This window comes from Anomaloglossus baeobatrachus, chromosome 5 (genome assembly GCF_048569485.1).
Source record: "Anomaloglossus baeobatrachus isolate aAnoBae1 chromosome 5, aAnoBae1.hap1, whole genome shotgun sequence".
NCBI classification, from domain to species: Eukaryota; Metazoa; Chordata; class Amphibia; order Anura; family Aromobatidae; genus Anomaloglossus; species Anomaloglossus baeobatrachus.
Window position 1 is genome coordinate 492,570,341 of NC_134357.1, and position 19,672 is coordinate 492,590,012.

Consider the following 19,672-nt stretch of genomic DNA (forward strand, 5'->3'; position numbering starts at 1 on the left):
CTGCGAAGCCTCATACCGCAATATAAGGAACGTCAAATACTAAGAAAGGGCGGCCCATGAAAGAATTACTACTTTCAATAAGTACACTTAAACGGCTAATTGGGAATAGAAAAACTGTAAAAAGCCCTCTGAGAAAGCCCCCCTCTAACCTTTGATAGTAAGCTTTTCTGTAGTCTGCCTGTTGATGTATTTTCCGTTTGAACTGTGCACAACATGAAGAGACGGAACACTGGCGGCTTGTCACAATGCCCCCCGATGACATCACAATAGCGCTGCTGCCTAGAAAACAAGCTGCGCAGAAGAAGTTGTTCTTTGGGTGGGAGGGTGGGCTAGTGGAAGGAGGGGGCAATCTCTTTTTTTCCCGGGTGGTAGGGGGATGACAGGAGAAGGGAAGCGGGTGGTGAGAAAGGTACAGAGGGCAGGGTTTGGGGGCTGGGAAGGAAAGGGAAAAGATTAGGGTTTGGGGATGATGAAAGGGCTTTCTACGGGTAAGGATGGCAAAGGGTAGCAGTGACGGAAAGTCAGGCAACCTGTCCTGTCCGTCTTTTTGTATCGTGAATTGGAAAGACTGCAAGGGGGAGGGGAGTTGCTTGCGCCCTAAAGGAGGAGTTATTCAGATTCATTGCAGTGGGCGGCGGCTGCAAAACGCACCATTCTTCTTGTTTTGGCTCTGCAAAGCAGCCTTTTCAAGGGTTGGCTTGGGTGACAAAATGTCTTGTGTAGGCGTGGGTTTGTCTCCCTCTCGCTCTCTCTCCCTAAGATGTGTCCGGCATAGGCCAGGGTGCCACTCGAGGCCCAAACCAATTCTGGTTATCGCTTCTCGGCCTTTTGGCTAAGATCAAGTGTAGTATCTGTTCTTATCAGAACAAACTGAGCTAGCTACACTTGACGAGATACGATCAGGGAGACAAGCTCCGAAGCCCAGCCGAGACCGAAAGAGGGAGATTGGACGGAAGAAGAGCTTGGCAGAAAGAAGCAAGAAGACGAAGGCTCGGAGAAGACTTGGGGAGACCAGAGGAACTTCGAGGAGGAACACAGCGGGAGAAGACACCCGGAGAAGAATCCAAGATCCAGCTCCGGGAACTCAAGCAGGAACCAGCCATGGCAAGCAAGCCAGAGAAGGCAGCCAGGAAGGCTCAGGACCCAGGGACCTCCAGGAAGGCTCATCCAGAGGCTTCTTCGGCCCAAGAGGCCCCTACCTCCGACGCCGGCCAGCCGGAGGGAGCCCGGACGCCGCCTGAAAAGGCTCCAACCCTGGAGCCTTGGATGCGGCAGACGGTCGCCCTGAAGCTAAAGGCGGTGGATGGTAGGTTGCCGGACATGTCCAGCGACGTGTTCTGCAAGAAGATGATTCTGGATCAGGGCTTCTCCAGGGCGGAAACCCTGAGTGTCCAGACCTTCATGACTGGCATTTTTCTGGTAACCTTTGCCACGGTGAATGCCTGCAGGAGATACTGGGAGGCGATGAACGCAGCGATGCCGGACTCCCCTTTTCATTCTTTTTTAGGATCCTGTCCTATACAGAGGGATGAGAAGAGGATCACGGTCTCCATGCGGAACCCGCACACCCCAGGAAGAGACATCTCCACGTTCCTGGGACGTCTCTGCACAGTGGTGAGGGAGCCATCCCACATCCTTAACGGCAACGGATTCTGGACGGGTAAGTGGTCAGTAACCGTTCGACTCTACAGGGAACCAGCATCCGAGGATGGTCTCCAGCACCTGCCCCCGACATTCTCTCTGGGAAACTCCTTTGGTCTCATCTACTACCCGGACATGCCACACAACTGCAGGAAATGTGGCGGGAAAGGGCATTCGATGAAGACCTGCAAGGAGGACGCCTGCAGGGTTTGCCGGGTGACAGGACACAGCTCCAAGGACTGCCCAAAGAAGAAGACTTGCAACCTATGTGGACAGGCGGACCACCTTTACAAGGACTGCCCACAGCGGGAGAAATCCTGGGCAAGGGTTGCCGCGGCGACCCAGTATCGGGTAGTCACAGCTTCGTCGACCAAGGCAGCTACGACCAAGGCCACAGAGGCCAAGGACAAGGCGGCCAAGAACCCGGCGACCGTGGCTCCAGCCGATGCCCCAGCAGCCACGGAGTCCAGGGAAAAGAAGGGTAAGAAAACTGCTGCCCCCTCCCTGGTCCCCCCCCCCTGTCACCCCTGTCCAAACCCCTCCCCCCCCGGCCAACCCTACTGAGGATTCCACTACCTCCACCTCATTTCCCTACTCCTCAGCTGGTCTCCTCACCCCCCCCCCAAAGCCCACTCTCCCTCCCCAGACCATGAGAGCAGAGGGCCTCAGCACTCTTGCACTTTTCACCGAGGAGGATTTTCCAGCTCTTGTCTCCTCAGGTACAGGCCAAAGGAAAAGGAAGGTGGAAGATAGTCCTGTCGCAGAACCTTCCAAGCTGTTCATTGTGGACCTTAACCCACCCCAGGAAGAGGAGGATGGCCTCCTCCCAGAACCGGACGTGTTGGAGCAGATGGTGGAGTCCCTTGTGGCCGAAGAAGAAATGGAGGAGTCGGAAGCCACTGAGGCACCATCCCTGCTTGATCAGCTAGCAGAAGAGGGTCTGCTGGAGATACCCTTACCAGCAGGTGCCAAAGAGGAAGAACCGCCCGACCGGAGTGGTAACTAAGGCACACCGCCTGCTCTAACTTTCTCTTTCCTCCAATGACTGCTAACATTAACATCTTTTCCATTAATGTTAGGAGCATCAGAGACAAGTTCCGACGTCAGACAATTTCTGCGTTCCTTAACACTCAGTCTAGTGATGTATTTTTCCTGCAGGAATGCTCCCTTCCCTCCTCTAGGTCCTTCAACCATCTGGCCAGGGAGTGGACCCATGGCCCATCCTACTGGTCTGGCGGGGGCGACTGTAGGTCCGCGGGGGTCGCCGTGCTGATCAGGGGAAGCGCCTTCACATTGGACTCTGTTCAGGAAATCGTCTGCGGCAGGTTACTGCTCGTGGATGGCACCTGGGCGGGAGAACCTGTCAGGTTCATCAATGTGTATGCTTCTCCTGTGAAGAGCGATCGACTGGAGCTCCTCCAAGCCCTGCGCCCTCAGCTCGCTACCGCCAGGACGGTAGTGATGGCCGGGGATTTCAACTGCCCGATTGAGGAGGATGGACGCAGTTCTGGAACGGCTGCCAAGTTGGACGTCACATCCAAACTGCTCATTGAGATGGTGACTGAAGCCTCTCTTGTGGACGTTGTTGGCTCCATCGGACACGGATCCGTGAACTATTCATGGTGCCGATCCGATGGCTCGCTGCGTTCCAGGATTGACTTTGTGTTTACCTCTCGGGCGGTTGGGCGGAGTGGGCACTCGATGGTCCCCTGCTTCTTCTCTGACCACAGAGCCATTCACTTTCAAGGTGTGCTGGGCCATGGCTTCCCCATTGGCCCGGGCTCCTGGAAGCTGAACTGCTCTCTGCTGGAAAAGGGTGAGATTCTGGAGGAGCTTAGAGCTGCCTACTCCACGTGGCGGGCCTACAAGGCGGGCTTCCAGTCTGTTTCTGACTGGTGGGAATACGTTAAACTCGAGTTCCGTTTCTTCTTTCAGGCAAAGAGTCAACAACAGGCGGGTCTGAAGAGGAGGGACTTCAGGAGACTCCAGCGTGAGCTGCGTTCCCTGCAGGACCTTCTTCGATGCGGCTGGGACGTGAGAGAGGAGCTGGAGGAGACTAAGAGGAGCCTGAAAAGGCACTTCGAGGAGGAGTCCGAGCGAATTGTCTTCCGTTCCAAAGTGGAGAACCTGGAGAAGGGTGAGAAATGTAACTCGTTCTTTTTCAGGAAACTCCACGCCGGTCACACGCCCATGAATGAACTACGAGACGAGAGTGGCAGCATGCGACGCGGGAAAGAGAACGTGATGAAGGTCGTCAGCGACTTCTACAGCGAACTCTACGCCCGCAAGACTACTGACCCCGAGGCCGCCGATAAGTTCCTGTCAGGTATCACTAACCATCTTGACCCTGCAGACGCGGCGGCCATGGATGTTCCTCTGACGGTGGACGAGCTGCTCTCGGCCGCCAAATCCTTTAGTTCTGGCAGGACACCGGGCAGTGACGGCCTCCCAGCAGAGCTCTATGTAGCGCTGGGAGACCTAATCTGTCCGGACCTGTTAGGGCTGTATGAGGAGATGGTGGTGGAGGGCAGAATGCCTCCATCTCTGAGGGAAGGAATGGTCACGATCCTGTACAAGCGTAAAGGAGAGAGGTGCGACCTGAAGAATTGGCGTCCCATCACCCTTCTGAACGTCGACTACAAGATCCTGGCCAAGACGATGGCAACGAGATTGAAGACTGTTATCGGACGGATCATCCACCCGGATCAGACCTGCGGCATCCCCGGACGTCGCATCGCAGACAGCCTGGCTCTCAGGCGGGACACGGTCGAGTACATCAAAGCCCGCCGGGTGCACGCAGCCCTGATCTCGTTGGATCAGGAAAAGGCCTTCGACCGTGTTTCCCATGAGTTCCTGGGCAAAGCTCTGCACAGGTTAGGTTTGGGTAACATGTTTTGCTTGTATGTCCAACTAATGTATTTTGATATTCACAGCTCGGTGTTGGTAAACGGCTGGAAGACTGACCCCTTCCCGGTCCTCTCAGGGGTCAGACAAGGCTGTCCTCTGTCACCTCTTCTTTTTGTTTGTGTTATAGAACTCTTTGCAGAGGCTATCCGGCGGAATGGAGAGATCAGAGGGATCACCGCACCAGGACCAGAACGCTTCGAGGTCAAGTGCTCGCTCTACATGGACGACGTGACCGTCTTCTGCGCGGACCGGCGCTCAGTCGACACCCTCGTCCAGACCTGTGAGACCTTCGGACGGGCTTCGGGAGCCAAAGTCAACTGCGGGAAGTCGGAAGCCATGCTCTTCGGGGACTGGCAGCCGGCCTCTTCCGCCCCCTTCCCTTTCAGCATCCAGCCGGATTTCATCAAGGTTCTTGGAGTCTGGTTCGGGAAGGAAGGAGCAGCCCTCAAGTCCTGGGAGGAACGCTTGACCAAGATCACCCAACGGATCGGTCTGTGGAGCCTCAGACGCCTCACCTGTGAGGGCAAAGCACTGGTCCTGCGTAACGAGGTACTGCCCGTGCTGCAGTACACGGCCCAGGCCTGGCCCCCCCTTGCCACCGTGTGCAGGGCCATTACCAGGACGGTGTTTCGTTTTGTCTGGGGATCCAAGATGGACAGAGTAAAGCGGAGCATCATGTACAAGGATCCTCGCAAGGGTGGGAAGGGCGTACCCGATATCCCCACCCTCCTGCGATCCTCCTTCGTATGTGACTGCGTTCGCCGAACTCTGCGAGTCAAGAGAGGTTCCGCGGGTGGGTCCATGTCTCGCTTCTTCCTGCTCCCCCTTTGGAGACGGTTAGGCTGGGACAAGTGGGACAGCTCCTTCCCCTACAACTGGACGGCGCCATGGTTCTACGGAGACGTGGTTCGGTTTGTGAGGGAACACCAACTGGAGGGACTCAAGCCTGATTTGTGGAAGCCAAAGACTATCCACAAACTCATCAGAGCCAAGGACGAAATGGAGAACATTCCAGGACTTCATCACGACACACTGGAGACTGTTTGGACAAACGTGTCATCGGCTGGATTGACCAACGGGCACAAGGACTTGTCATGGATGGCGATACAGGGCGGACTGCCCGTCCGGTCATTCATGCACGCCCGGAACCTGTGCAAAACCCGGTACTGCCCAAGGTGCCCCTTCGTGGAGGAAACATCGCTGCACGCCTTTTGGGACTGCCGTTTCGCACAGCGCCTGTTGGTTGCCCTGGAGGATGACCTGAGGAACTCCGTCCCCGGAGGGAGCCTATCGTACCATTCCGTACTTTATGGACTCTTCCCGGGGACTCACACCGTTGGAGCCATCCAGGAGGCTTGGCGCCTTATGAACTGCTTTAAGGACGCTATTTGGGTCGCCAGGAACCGGCTCATCTTGAAGAGGGAGAGGATGTCTATCCAGGATTGCCGCAGGCTGATCCACAGCCTGCTCAGAGACTATTCCATCATGGACAGTCCGGACGACAGCGCCGAGGAGGAGGTTTAGACCTCTTCCATGCCCCCTCCCTCCTTTTCCCGTTATGTGCGTCTTTCAATAAAGCTTCGGGCCTGTGATTTCCCCACCCTATCCCCCTTTTCCCCTACCCCCATCCTCCAATCGCCGGTTCGTCGTTATTTATTGTCTAACTTTTTCTTTCAGCTTGAGTGTTATGGATAAGCATAGGAGCGTGATGTATAGTTTAGTGCGTCGTACTCTATGGCTATGTAAGAAGGATTGTATATTTCTGTGTGTACGGGGCTGCGGCACTGTACACGGTTTGTTACCTTTTTGTGAGTAGTGCATGATAATAAAGATGCTGTTAAATCAAAAATCTGTTCTTATCAGTTTAATATCTGATACGTCCCCTATCTGGGGACCATATATTAAATGGATTTTTAGAACAGGGAGATGGAAAAAGAGCTTGCTCTGTCCACTCCACGCATTGACCTGGTATTGCAGTACCTCCAGGAACGGTGCACCCCTTCTTAACCCAGTTTCCAAAAGCAGAACTCAATTCACCTGATTCATATTAGCCCGATTTAATGAATTGGAAGAAAGCATACGTCTTCATATGCACCTCAATTTGGCCCATTCACTTTTCACACTTCCTCCTTTTGTTTTTTATCTTTCACACTTTTGACTTTCTTTATTCATCCAAATAGCAAACTCATCACCACTCAACCTGACCAACTCGGCTATGTCCCCGTGCTGCAGTTCTCTGTCTTATCTAGATCATTTGCAATTGAATGGAATAGATCCCTTTTGGACAAAGTGGATTCACCTGCTGCTGCAGTGACCACAGGTGTGATAACATCTAGAATTGGCATCTGGTGCGATCTCTCCGCTTCCACTCCAAAGAAAGTTACCTGTTTATTCCTATCATGCATTGGTTTTTGGGGTTTTCTTTGAGTAATGATGATCTCTTTAGTAGTCTGTTGGCGCCCTCTCCTGGAGGAATAGTTTGCTTGCTCTTGGACATTCTAAAAGAGAGGTCATGATAGACATTGAGCTTCTGAGCTCAATTGGGGACAGTCATGGGTGATGAATGTTTGCAACCTACTGCGAAGCCTCATACCGCAATATAAGGAACGTCAAATACTAAGAAAGGGCGGCCCATGAAAGAATTACTACTTTCAATAAGTACACTTAAACGGCTAATTGGGAATAGAAAAACTGTAAAAAGCCCTCTGAGAAAGCCCCCCTCTAACCTTTGATAGTAAGCTTTTCTGTAGTCTGCCTGTTGATGTATTTTCCGTTTGAACTGTGCACAACATGAAGAGACGGAACACTGGCGGCTTGTCACAATGCCCCCCGATGACATCACAATAGCGCTGCTGCCTAGAAAACAAGCTGCGCAGAAGAAGTTGTTCTTTGGGTGGGAGGGTGGGCTAGTGGAAGGAGGGGGCAATCTCTTTTTTTCCCGGGTGGTAGGGGGATGACAGGAGAAGGGAAGCGGGTGGTGAGAAAGGTACAGAGGGCAGGGTTTGGGGGCTGGGAAGGAAAGGGAAAAGATTAGGGTTTGGGGATGATGAAAGGGCTTTCTACGGGTAAGGATGGCAAAGGGTAGCAGTGACGGAAAGTCAGGCAACCTGTCCTGTCCGTCTTTTTGTATCGTGAATTGGAAAGACTGCAAGGGGGAGGGGAGTTGCTTGCGCCCTAAAGGAGGAGTTATTCAGATTCATTGCAGTGGGCGGCGGCTGCAAAACGCACCATTCTTCTTGTTTTGGCTCTGCAAAGCAGCCTTTTCAAGGGTTGGCTTGGGTGACAAAATGTCTTGTGTAGGCGTGGGTTTGTCTCCCTCTCGCTCTCTCTCCCTAAGATGTGTCCGGCATAGGCCAGGGTGCCACTCGAGGCCCAAACCAATTCTGGTTATCGCTTCTCGGCCTTTTGGCTAAGATCAAGTGTAGTATCTGTTCTTATCAGTTTAATATCTGATACGTCCCCTATCTGGGGACCATATATTAAATGGATTTTTAGAACAGGGAGATGGAAAAAGAGCTTGCTCTGTCCACTCCACGCATTGACCTGGTATTGCAGTACCTCCAGGAACGGTGCACCCCTTCTTAACCCAGTTTCCAAAAGCAGAACTCAATTCACCTGATTCATATTAGCCCGATTTAATGAATTGGAAGAAAGCATACGTCTTCATATGCACCTCAATTTGGCCCATTCACTTTTCACACTTCCTCCTTTTGTTTTTTATCTTTCACACTTTTGACTTTCTTTATTCATCCAAATAGCAAACTCATCACCACTCAACCTGACCAACTCGGCTATGTCCCCGTGCTGCAGTTCTCTGTCTTATCTAGATCATTTGCAATTGAATGGAATAGATCCCTTTTGGACAAAGTGGATTCACCTGCTGCTGCAGTGACCACAGGTGTGATAACATCTAGAATTGGCATCTGGTGCGATCTCTCCGCTTCCACTCCAAAGAAAGTTACCTGTTTATTCCTATCATGCATTGGTTTTTGGGGTTTTCTTTGAGTAATGATGATCTCTTTAGTAGTCTGTTGGCGCCCTCTCCTGGAGGAATAGTTTGCTTGCTCTTGGACATTCTAAAAGAGAGGTCATGATAGACATTGAGCTTCTGAGCTCAATTGGGGACAGTCATGGGTGATGAATGTTTGCAACCTACTGCGAAGCCTCATACCGCAATATAAGGAACGTCAAATACTAAGAAAGGGCGGCCCATGAAAGAATTACTACTTTCAATAAGTACACTTAAACGGCTAATTGGGAATAGAAAAACTGTAAAAAGCCCTCTGAGAAAGCCCCCCTCTAACCTTTGATAGTAAGCTTTTCTGTAGTCTGCCTGTTGATGTATTTTCCGTTTGAACTGTGCACAACATGAAGAGACGGAACACTGGCGGCTTGTCACAATGCCCCCCGATGACATCACAATAGCGCTGCTGCCTAGAAAACAAGCTGCGCAGAAGAAGTTGTTCTTTGGGTGGGAGGGTGGGCTAGTGGAAGGAGGGGGCAATCTCTTTTTTTCCCGGGTGGTAGGGGGATGACAGGAGAAGGGAAGCGGGTGGTGAGAAAGGTACAGAGGGCAGGGTTTGGGGGCTGGGAAGGAAAGGGAAAAGATTAGGGTTTGGGGATGATGAAAGGGCTTTCTACGGGTAAGGATGGCAAAGGGTAGCAGTGACGGAAAGTCAGGCAACCTGTCCTGTCCGTCTTTTTGTATCGTGAATTGGAAAGACTGCAAGGGGGAGGGGAGTTGCTTGCGCCCTAAAGGAGGAGTTATTCAGATTCATTGCAGTGGGCGGCGGCTGCAAAACGCACCATTCTTCTTGTTTTGGCTCTGCAAAGCAGCCTTTTCAAGGGTTGGCTTGGGTGACAAAATGTCTTGTGTAGGCGTGGGTTTGTCTCCCTCTCGCTCTCTCTCCCTAAGATGTGTCCGGCATAGGCCAGGGTGCCACTCGAGGCCCAAACCAATTCTGGTTATCGCTTCTCGGCCTTTTGGCTAAGATCAAGTGTAGTGTTGTTTGAAGAGGTGGTTTAAGCTCCAGGCCACCTTAGTACAATGATACAATGCACACTGGAAGGTTGCGCTTGCTAGTACTCTGGGTGGATAGTATATTCATCTAGAGGAAAACATGGCCCTACCAGGATCGAGGCTATTAGACTGAGTAAGGGTGGGGGGCTATGGTACAACGTGCCCCAGGACTGACGACCCTGGAGTGAGTCTGAGCTTGCTGGCTTGGGACCCCGGCAAGCCTTGGGCTCTGTAGCACACCGTACCTTGCCTTTTCATACTTTTTGAGCATATTACCCTATCCCGGCCTTCTGGCTAGGAAGGGAAATTTTTATAATCCCGGTCGGAGGTCTGGTCAGCTTTGGGCTGAGAAACTAACACCCGGTTGGAGGTCTGGGTCAGCTTCGGCTGAGAAACCAACACCCGGTTGGAGGTCTGGGTCAGCTTCGGCTGAGAAACCAACACCCGGTTGGAGGTCCGGTTAGCCTTGGGCTGAGAAACCAACACCGGTTGACGGTCCGGGCAGTTTCGGCTGCGAAACCAACAACTAGTAGCTCTCTACTCCACTTGGGTAAGATGCCTGGGTGGACGCTGGGAGCAACGACAAGGCTCAACCAGGCTTCGGCTTGGGGGAGCACCGAAGATCCCTGACCCTTGCTGTGGCCTTCTGGCTCGGAGGGACGGGGTTGATTTTTGGGGACCCTCTCCTCACGGTGGGGTCCACACGAATCCTAGCCTTTGCACTGTTTTTGGTGTGACTTCGGTCATGCATTTTTTGTGGTGCTTTGGAAAGCTTCATTAAATCAAAATCTGTTCTTATCAGTTTAATATCTGATACGTCCCCTATCTGGGGACCATATATTAAATGGATTTTTAGAACAGGGAGATGGAAAAAGAGCTTGCTCTGTCCACTCCACGCATTGACCTGGTATTGCAGTACCTCCAGGAACGGTGCACCCCTTCTTAACCCAGTTTCCAAAAGCAGAACTCAATTCACCTGATTCATATTAGCCCGATTTAATGAATTGGAAGAAAGCATACGTCTTCATATGCACCTCAATTTGGCCCATTCACTTTTCACACTTCCTCCTTTTGTTTTTTATCTTTCACACTTTTGACTTTCTTTATTCATCCAAATAGCAAACTCATCACCACTCAACCTGACCAACTCGGCTATGTCCCCGTGCTGCAGTTCTCTGTCTTATCTAGATCATTTGCAATTGAATGGAATAGATCCCTTTTGGACAAAGTGGATTCACCTGCTGCTGCAGTGACCACAGGTGTGATAACATCTAGAATTGGCATCTGGTGCGATCTCTCCGCTTCCACTCCAAAGAAAGTTACCTGTTTATTCCTATCATGCATTGGTTTTTGGGGTTTTCTTTGAGTAATGATGATCTCTTTAGTAGTCTGTTGGCGCCCTCTCCTGGAGGAATAGTTTGCTTGCTCTTGGACATTCTAAAAGAGAGGTCATGATAGACATTGAGCTTCTGAGCTCAATTGGGGACAGTCATGGGTGATGAATGTTTGCAACCTACTGCGAAGCCTCATACCGCAATATAAGGAACGTCAAATACTAAGAAAGGGCGGCCCATGAAAGAATTACTACTTTCAATAAGTACACTTAAACGGCTAATTGGGAATAGAAAAACTGTAAAAAGCCCTCTGAGAAAGCCCCCCTCTAACCTTTGATAGTAAGCTTTTCTGTAGTCTGCCTGTTGATGTATTTTCCGTTTGAACTGTGCACAACATGAAGAGACGGAACACTGGCGGCTTGTCACAATGCCCCCCGATGACATCACAATAGCGCTGCTGCCTAGAAAACAAGCTGCGCAGAAGAAGTTGTTCTTTGGGTGGGAGGGTGGGCTAGTGGAAGGAGGGGGCAATCTCTTTTTTTCCCGGGTGGTAGGGGGATGACAGGAGAAGGGAAGCGGGTGGTGAGAAAGGTACAGAGGGCAGGGTTTGGGGGCTGGGAAGGAAAGGGAAAAGATTAGGGTTTGGGGATGATGAAAGGGCTTTCTACGGGTAAGGATGGCAAAGGGTAGCAGTGACGGAAAGTCAGGCAACCTGTCCTGTCCGTCTTTTTGTATCGTGAATTGGAAAGACTGCAAGGGGGAGGGGAGTTGCTTGCGCCCTAAAGGAGGAGTTATTCAGATTCATTGCAGTGGGCGGCGGCTGCAAAACGCACCATTCTTCTTGTTTTGGCTCTGCAAAGCAGCCTTTTCAAGGGTTGGCTTGGGTGACAAAATGTCTTGTGTAGGCGTGGGTTTGTCTCCCTCTCGCTCTCTCTCCCTAAGATGTGTCCGGCATAGGCCAGGGTGCCACTCGAGGCCCAAACCAATTCTGGTTATCGCTTCTCGGCCTTTTGGCTAAGATCAAGTGTAGTATCTGTTCTTATCAGTTTAATATCTGATACGTCCCCTATCTGGGGACCATATATTAAATGGATTTTTAGAACAGGGAGATGGAAAAAGAGCTTGCTCTGTCCACTCCACGCATTGACCTGGTATTGCAGTACCTCCAGGAACGGTGCACCCCTTCTTAACCCAGTTTCCAAAAGCAGAACTCAATTCACCTGATTCATATTAGCCCGATTTAATGAATTGGAAGAAAGCATACGTCTTCATATGCACCTCAATTTGGCCCATTCACTTTTCACACTTCCTCCTTTTGTTTTTTATCTTTCACACTTTTGACTTTCTTTATTCATCCAAATAGCAAACTCATCACCACTCAACCTGACCAACTCGGCTATGTCCCCGTGCTGCAGTTCTCTGTCTTATCTAGATCATTTGCAATTGAATGGAATAGATCCCTTTTGGACAAAGTGGATTCACCTGCTGCTGCAGTGACCACAGGTGTGATAACATCTAGAATTGGCATCTGGTGCGATCTCTCCGCTTCCACTCCAAAGAAAGTTACCTGTTTATTCCTATCATGCATTGGTTTTTGGGGTTTTCTTTGAGTAATGATGATCTCTTTAGTAGTCTGTTGGCGCCCTCTCCTGGAGGAATAGTTTGCTTGCTCTTGGACATTCTAAAAGAGAGGTCATGATAGACATTGAGCTTCTGAGCTCAATTGGGGACAGTCATGGGTGATGAATGTTTGCAACCTACTGCGAAGCCTCATACCGCAATATAAGGAACGTCAAATACTAAGAAAGGGCGGCCCATGAAAGAATTACTACTTTCAATAAGTACACTTAAACGGCTAATTGGGAATAGAAAAACTGTAAAAAGCCCTCTGAGAAAGCCCCCCTCTAACCTTTGATAGTAAGCTTTTCTGTAGTCTGCCTGTTGATGTATTTTCCGTTTGAACTGTGCACAACATGAAGAGACGGAACACTGGCGGCTTGTCACAATGCCCCCCGATGACATCACAATAGCGCTGCTGCCTAGAAAACAAGCTGCGCAGAAGAAGTTGTTCTTTGGGTGGGAGGGTGGGCTAGTGGAAGGAGGGGGCAATCTCTTTTTTTCCCGGGTGGTAGGGGGATGACAGGAGAAGGGAAGCGGGTGGTGAGAAAGGTACAGAGGGCAGGGTTTGGGGGCTGGGAAGGAAAGGGAAAAGATTAGGGTTTGGGGATGATGAAAGGGCTTTCTACGGGTAAGGATGGCAAAGGGTAGCAGTGACGGAAAGTCAGGCAACCTGTCCTGTCCGTCTTTTTGTATCGTGAATTGGAAAGACTGCAAGGGGGAGGGGAGTTGCTTGCGCCCTAAAGGAGGAGTTATTCAGATTCATTGCAGTGGGCGGCGGCTGCAAAACGCACCATTCTTCTTGTTTTGGCTCTGCAAAGCAGCCTTTTCAAGGGTTGGCTTGGGTGACAAAATGTCTTGTGTAGGCGTGGGTTTGTCTCCCTCTCGCTCTCTCTCCCTAAGATGTGTCCGGCATAGGCCAGGGTGCCACTCGAGGCCCAAACCAATTCTGGTTATCGCTTCTCGGCCTTTTGGCTAAGATCAAGTGTAGTATCTGTTCTTATCAGAACAAACTGAGCTAGCTACACTTGACGAGATACGATCAGGGAGACGAGCTCCAAAGCCCAGCCGAGACCGGAAGAGGGAGATCGGACGGAAGAAGAGCTTGGCAGAAAGAAGCAAGAAGACGAAGGCTCGGAGAAGACTTGGGGAGACCAGAGGAACTTCGAGGAGGAACACAGCGGGAGAAGACACCCGGAGAAGAATCCAAGATCCAGCTCCGGGAACTCAAGCAGGAACCAGCCATGGCAAGCAAGCCAGAGAAGGCAGCCAGGAAGGCTCAGGACCCAGGGACCTCCAGGAAGGCTCATCCAGAGGCTTCTTCGGCCCAAGAGGCCCCTACCTCCGACGCCAGCCAGCCGGAGGGAGCCCGGACGCCGCCTGAAAAGGCTCCAACCCTGGAGCCTTGGATGCGGCAGACGGTCGCCCTGAAGCTAAAGGCGGTGGATGGTAGGTTGCCGGACATGTCCAGCGACGTGTTCTGCAAGAAGATGATTCTGGATCAGGGCTTCTCCAGGGCGGAAACCCTGAGTGTCCAGACCTTCATGACTGGCATTTTTCTGGTAACCTTTGCCACGGTGAATGCCTGCAGGAGATACTGGGAGGCGATGAACGCAGCGATGCCGGACTCCCCTTTTCATTCTTTTTTAGGATCCTGTCCTATACAGAGGGATGAGAAGAGGATCACGGTCTCCATGCGGAACCCGCACACCCCAGGAAGAGACATCTCCACGTTCCTGGGACGTCTCTGCACAGTGGTGAGGGAGCCATCCCACATCCTTAACGGCAACGGATTCTGGACGGGTAAGTGGTCAGTAACCGTTCGACTCTACAGGGAACCAGCATCCGAGGATGGTCTCCAGCACCTGCCCCCGACATTCTCTCTGGGAAACTCCTTTGGTCTCATCTACTACCCGGACATGCCACACAACTGCAGGAAATGTGGCGGGAAAGGGCATTCGATGAAGACCTGCAAGGAGGACGCCTGCAGGGTTTGCCGGGTGACAGGACACAGCTCCAAGGACTGCCCAAAGAAGAAGACTTGCAACCTATGTGGACAGGCGGACCACCTTTACAAGGACTGCCCACAGCGGGAGAAATCCTGGGCAAGGGTTGCCGCGGCGACCCAGTATCGGGTAGTCACAGCTTCGTCGACCAAGGCAGCTACGACCAAGGCCACAGAGGCCAAGGACAAGGCGGCCAAGAACCCGGCGACCGTGGCTCCAGCCGATGCCCCAGCAGCCACGGAGTCCAGGGAAAAGAAGGGTAAGAAAACTGCTGCCCCCTCCCTGGTCCCCCCCCCTGTCACCCCTGTCCAAACCCCTCCCCCCCCGGCCAACCCTACTGAGGATTCCACTACCTCCACCTCATTTCCCTACTCCTCAGCTGGTCTCCTCACCCCCCCCCCAAAGCCCACTCTCCCTCCCCAGACCATGAGAGCAGAGGGCCTCAGCACTCTTGCACTTTTCACCGAGGAGGATTTTCCAGCTCTTGTCTCCTCAGGTACAGGCCAAAGGAAAAGGAAGGTGGAAGATAGTCCTGTCGCAGAACCTTCCAAGCTGTTCATTGTGGACCTTAACCCACCCCAGGAAGAGGAGGATGGCCTCCTCCCAGAACCGGACGTGTTGGAGCAGATGGTGGAGTCCCTTGTGGCCGAAGAAGAAATGGAGGAGTCGGAAGCCACTGAGGCACCATCCCTGCTTGATCAGCTAGCAGAAGAGGGTCTGCTGGAGATACCCTTACCAGCAGGTGCCAAAGAGGAAGAACCGCCCGACCGGAGTGGTAACTAAGGCACACCGCCTGCTCTAACTTTCTCTTTCCTCCAATGACTGCTAACATTAACATCTTTTCCATTAATGTTAGGAGCATCAGAGACAAGTTCCGACGTCAGACAATTTCTGCGTTCCTTAACACTCAGTCTAGTGATGTATTTTTCCTGCAGGAATGCTCCCTTCCCTCCTCTAGGTCCTTCAACCATCTGGCCAGGGAGTGGACCCATGGCCCATCCTACTGGTCTGGCGGGGGCGACTGTAGGTCCGCGGGGGTCGCCGTGCTGATCAGGGGAAGCGCCTTCACATTGGACTCTGTTCAGGAAATCGTCTGCGGCAGGTTACTGCTCGTGGATGGCACCTGGGCGGGAGAACCTGTCAGGTTCATCAATGTGTATGCTTCTCCTGTGAAGAGCGATCGACTGGAGCTCCTCCAAGCCCTGCGCCCTCAGCTCGCTACCGCCAGGACGGTAGTGATGGCCGGGGATTTCAACTGCCCGATTGAGGAGGATGGACGCAGTTCTGGAACGGCTGCCAAGTTGGACGTCACATCCAAACTGCTCATTGAGATGGTGACTGAAGCCTCTCTTGTGGACGTTGTTGGCTCCATCGGACACGGATCCGTGAACTATTCATGGTGCCGATCCGATGGCTCGCTGCGTTCCAGGATTGACTTTGTGTTTACCTCTCGGGCGGTTGGGCGGAGTGGGCACTCGATGGTCCCCTGCTTCTTCTCTGACCACAGAGCCATTCACTTTCAAGGTGTGCTGGGCCATGGCTTCCCCATTGGCCCGGGCTCCTGGAAGCTGAACTGCTCTCTGCTGGAAAAGGGTGAGATTCTGGAGGAGCTTAGAGCTGCCTACTCCACGTGGCGGGCCTACAAGGCGGGCTTCCAGTCTGTTTCTGACTGGTGGGAATACGTTAAACTCGAGTTCCGTTTCTTCTTTCAGGCAAAGAGTCAACAACAGGCGGGTCTGAAGAGGAGGGACTTCAGGAGACTCCAGCGTGAGCTGCGTTCCCTGCAGGACCTTCTTCGATGCGGCTGGGACGTGAGAGAGGAGCTGGAGGAGACTAAGAGGAGCCTGAAAAGGCACTTCGAGGAGGAGTCCGAGCGAATTGTCTTCCGTTCCAAAGTGGAGAACCTGGAGAAGGGTGAGAAATGTAACTCGTTCTTTTTCAGGAAACTCCACGCCGGTCACACGCCCATGAATGAACTACGAGACGAGAGTGGCAGCATGCGACGCGGGAAAGAGAACGTGATGAAGGTCGTCAGCGACTTCTACAGCGAACTCTACGCCCGCAAGACTACTGACCCCGAGGCCGCCGATAAGTTCCTGTCAGGTATCACTAACCATCTTGACCCTGCAGACGCGGCGGCCATGGATGTTCCTCTGACGGTGGACGAGCTGCTCTCGGCCGCCAAATCCTTTAGTTCTGGCAGGACACCGGGCAGTGACGGCCTCCCAGCAGAGCTCTATGTAGCGCTGGGAGACCTAATCTGTCCGGACCTGTTAGGGCTGTATGAGGAGATGGTGGTGGAGGGCAGAATGCCTCCATCTCTGAGGGAAGGAATGGTCACGATCCTGTACAAGCGTAAAGGAGAGAGGTGCGACCTGAAGAATTGGCGTCCCATCACCCTTCTGAACGTCGACTACAAGATCCTGGCCAAGACGATGGCAACGAGATTGAAGACTGTTATCGGACGGATCATCCACCCGGATCAGACCTGCGGCATCCCCGGACGTCGCATCGCAGACAGCCTGGCTCTCAGGCGGGACACGGTCGAGTACATCAAAGCCCGCCGGGTGCACGCAGCCCTGATCTCGTTGGATCAGGAAAAGGCCTTCGACCGTGTTTCCCATGAGTTCCTGGGCAAAGCTCTGCACAGGTTAGGTTTGGGTAACATGTTTTGCTTGTATGTCCAACTAATGTATTTTGATATTCACAGCTCGGTGTTGGTAAACGGCTGGAAGACTGACCCCTTCCCGGTCCTCTCAGGGGTCAGACAAGGCTGTCCTCTGTCACCTCTTCTTTTTGTTTGTGTTATAGAACTCTTTGCAGAGGCTATCCGGCGGAATGGAGAGATCAGAGGGATCACCGCACCAGGACCAGAACGCTTCGAGGTCAAGTGCTCGCTCTACATGGACGACGTGACCGTCTTCTGCGCGGACCGGCGCTCAGTCGACACCCTCGTCCAGACCTGTGAGACCTTCGGACGGGCTTCGGGAGCCAAAGTCAACTGCGGGAAGTCGGAAGCCATGCTCTTCGGGGACTGGCAGCCGGCCTCTTCCGCCCCCTTCCCTTTCAGCATCCAGCCGGATTTCATCAAGGTTCTTGGAGTCTGGTTCGGGAAGGAAGGAGCAGCCCTCAAGTCCTGGGAGGAACGCTTGACCAAGATCACCCAACGGATCGGTCTGTGGAGCCTCAGACGCCTCACCTGTGAGGGCAAAGCACTGGTCCTGCGTAACGAGGTACTGCCCGTGCTGCAGTACACGGCCCAGGCCTGGCCCCCCCTTGCCACCGTGTGCAGGGCCATTACCAGGACGGTGTTTCGTTTTGTCTGGGGATCCAAGATGGACAGAGTAAAGCGGAGCATCATGTACAAGGATCCTCGCAAGGGTGGGAAGGGCGTACCCGATATCCCCACCCTCCTGCGATCCTCCTTCGTATGTGACTGCGTTCGCCGAACTCTGCGAGTCAAGAGAGGTTCCGCGGGTGGGTCCATGTCTCGCTTCTTCCTGCTCCCCCTTTGGAGACGGTTAGGCTGGGACAAGTGGGACAGCTCCTTCCCCTACAACTGGACGGCGCCATGGTTCTACGGAGACGTGGTTCGGTTTGTGAGGGAACACCAACTGGAGGGACTCAAGCCTGATTTGTGGAAGCCAAAGACTATCCACAAACTCATCAGAGCCAAGGACGAAATGGAGAACATTCCAGGACTTCATCACGACACACTGGAGACTGTTTGGACAAACGTGTCATCGGCTGGATTGACCAACGGGCACAAGGACTTGTCATGGATGGCGATACAGGGCGGACTGCCCGTCCGGTCATTCATGCACGCCCGGAACCTGTGCAAAACCCGGTACTGCCCAAGGTGCCCCTTCGTGGAGGAAACATCGCTGCACGCCTTTTGGGACTGCCGTTTCGCACAGCGCCTGTTGGTTGCCCTGGAGGATGACCTGAGGAACTCCGTCCCCGGAGGGAGCCTATCGTACCATTCCGTACTTTATGGACTCTTCCCGGGGACTCACACCGTTGGAGCCATCCAGGAGGCTTGGCGCCTTATGAACTGCTTTAAGGACGCTATTTGGGTCGCCAGGAACCGGCTCATCTTGAAGAGGGAGAGGATGTCTATCCAGGATTGCCGCAGGCTGATCCACAGCCTGCTCAGAGACTATTCCATCATGGACAGTCCGGACGACAGCGCCGAGGAGGAGGTTTAGACCTCTTCCATGCCCCCTCCCTCCTTTTCCCGTTATGTGCGTCTTTCAATAAAGCTTCGGGCCTGTGATTTCCCCACCCTATCCCCCTTTTCCCCTACCCCCATCCTCCAATCGCCGGTTCGTCGTTATTTATTGTCTAACTTTTTCTTTCAGCTTGAGTGTTATGGATAAGCATAGGAGCGTGATGTATAGTTTAGTGCGTCGTACTCTATGGCTATGTAAGAAGGATTGTATATTTCTGTGTGTACGGGGCTGCGGCACTGTACACGGTTTGTTACCTTTTTGTGAGTAGTGCATGATAATAAAGATGCTGTTAAATCAAAAAAATCTGTTCTTATCAGTTTAATATCTGATACGTCCCCTATCTGGGGACCATATATTAAATGGATTTTTAGAACAGGGAGATGGAAAAAGAGCTTGCTCTGTCCACTCCACGCATTGACCTGGTATTGCAGTACCTCCAGGAACGGTGCACCCCTTCTTAACCCAGTTTCCAAAAGCAGAACTCAATTCACCTGATTCATATTAGCCCGATTTAATGAATTGGAAGAAAGCATACGTCTTCATATGCACCTCAATTTGGCCCATTCACTTTTCACACTTCCTCCTTTTGTTTTTTATCTTTCACACTTTTGACTTTCTTTATTCATCCAAATAGCAAACTCATCACCACTCAACCTGACCAACTCGGCTATGTCCCCGTGCTGCAGTTCTCTGTCTTATCTAGATCATTTGCAATTGAATGGAATAGATCCCTTTTGGACAAAGTGGATTCACCTGCTGCTGCAGTGACCACAGGTGTGATAACATCTAGAATTGGCATCTGGTGCGATCTCTCCGCTTCCACTCCAAAGAAAGTTACCTGTTTATTCCTATCATGCATTGGTTTTTGGGGTTTTCTTTGAGTAATGATGATCTCTTTAGTAGTCTGTTGGCGCC

The 19,672-nt window shown here is 52.3% G+C and overlaps 3 non-coding genes and 4 pseudogenes across 3 annotated transcripts; all 7 read left to right on the forward strand.

The window, feature by feature from the left end:
- Positions 1-812: 812 nt before the first annotated feature.
- Positions 813-916, forward strand: LOC142313460 (U2 spliceosomal RNA; annotated as a pseudogene).
- A 5,430-nt stretch (positions 917-6,346) lies between these two features.
- On the forward strand, positions 6,347-6,550 carry LOC142313374 (U2 spliceosomal RNA; annotated as a pseudogene).
- A 1,387-nt stretch (positions 6,551-7,937) lies between these two features.
- LOC142313624 (U2 spliceosomal RNA) lies at positions 7,938-8,128 on the forward strand. The gene has a single exon (XR_012754611.1). It is a non-coding gene; the product is annotated as a U2 spliceosomal RNA (small nuclear RNA).
- A 2,185-nt stretch (positions 8,129-10,313) lies between these two features.
- Positions 10,314-10,509, forward strand: LOC142313384 (U2 spliceosomal RNA). The gene has a single exon (XR_012754430.1). It is a non-coding gene; the product is annotated as a U2 spliceosomal RNA (small nuclear RNA).
- Positions 10,510-11,896: 1,387 nt separating this feature from the next.
- Positions 11,897-12,087, forward strand: LOC142313625 (U2 spliceosomal RNA). Its single transcript, XR_012754612.1, has one exon. It is a non-coding gene; the product is annotated as a U2 spliceosomal RNA (small nuclear RNA).
- Positions 12,088-13,474: 1,387 nt separating this feature from the next.
- LOC142313458 (U2 spliceosomal RNA) lies at positions 13,475-13,579 on the forward strand (annotated as a pseudogene).
- Positions 13,580-19,007: 5,428 nt separating this feature from the next.
- On the forward strand, positions 19,008-19,213 carry LOC142313635 (U2 spliceosomal RNA; annotated as a pseudogene).
- Positions 19,214-19,672: the final 459 nt, after the last annotated feature.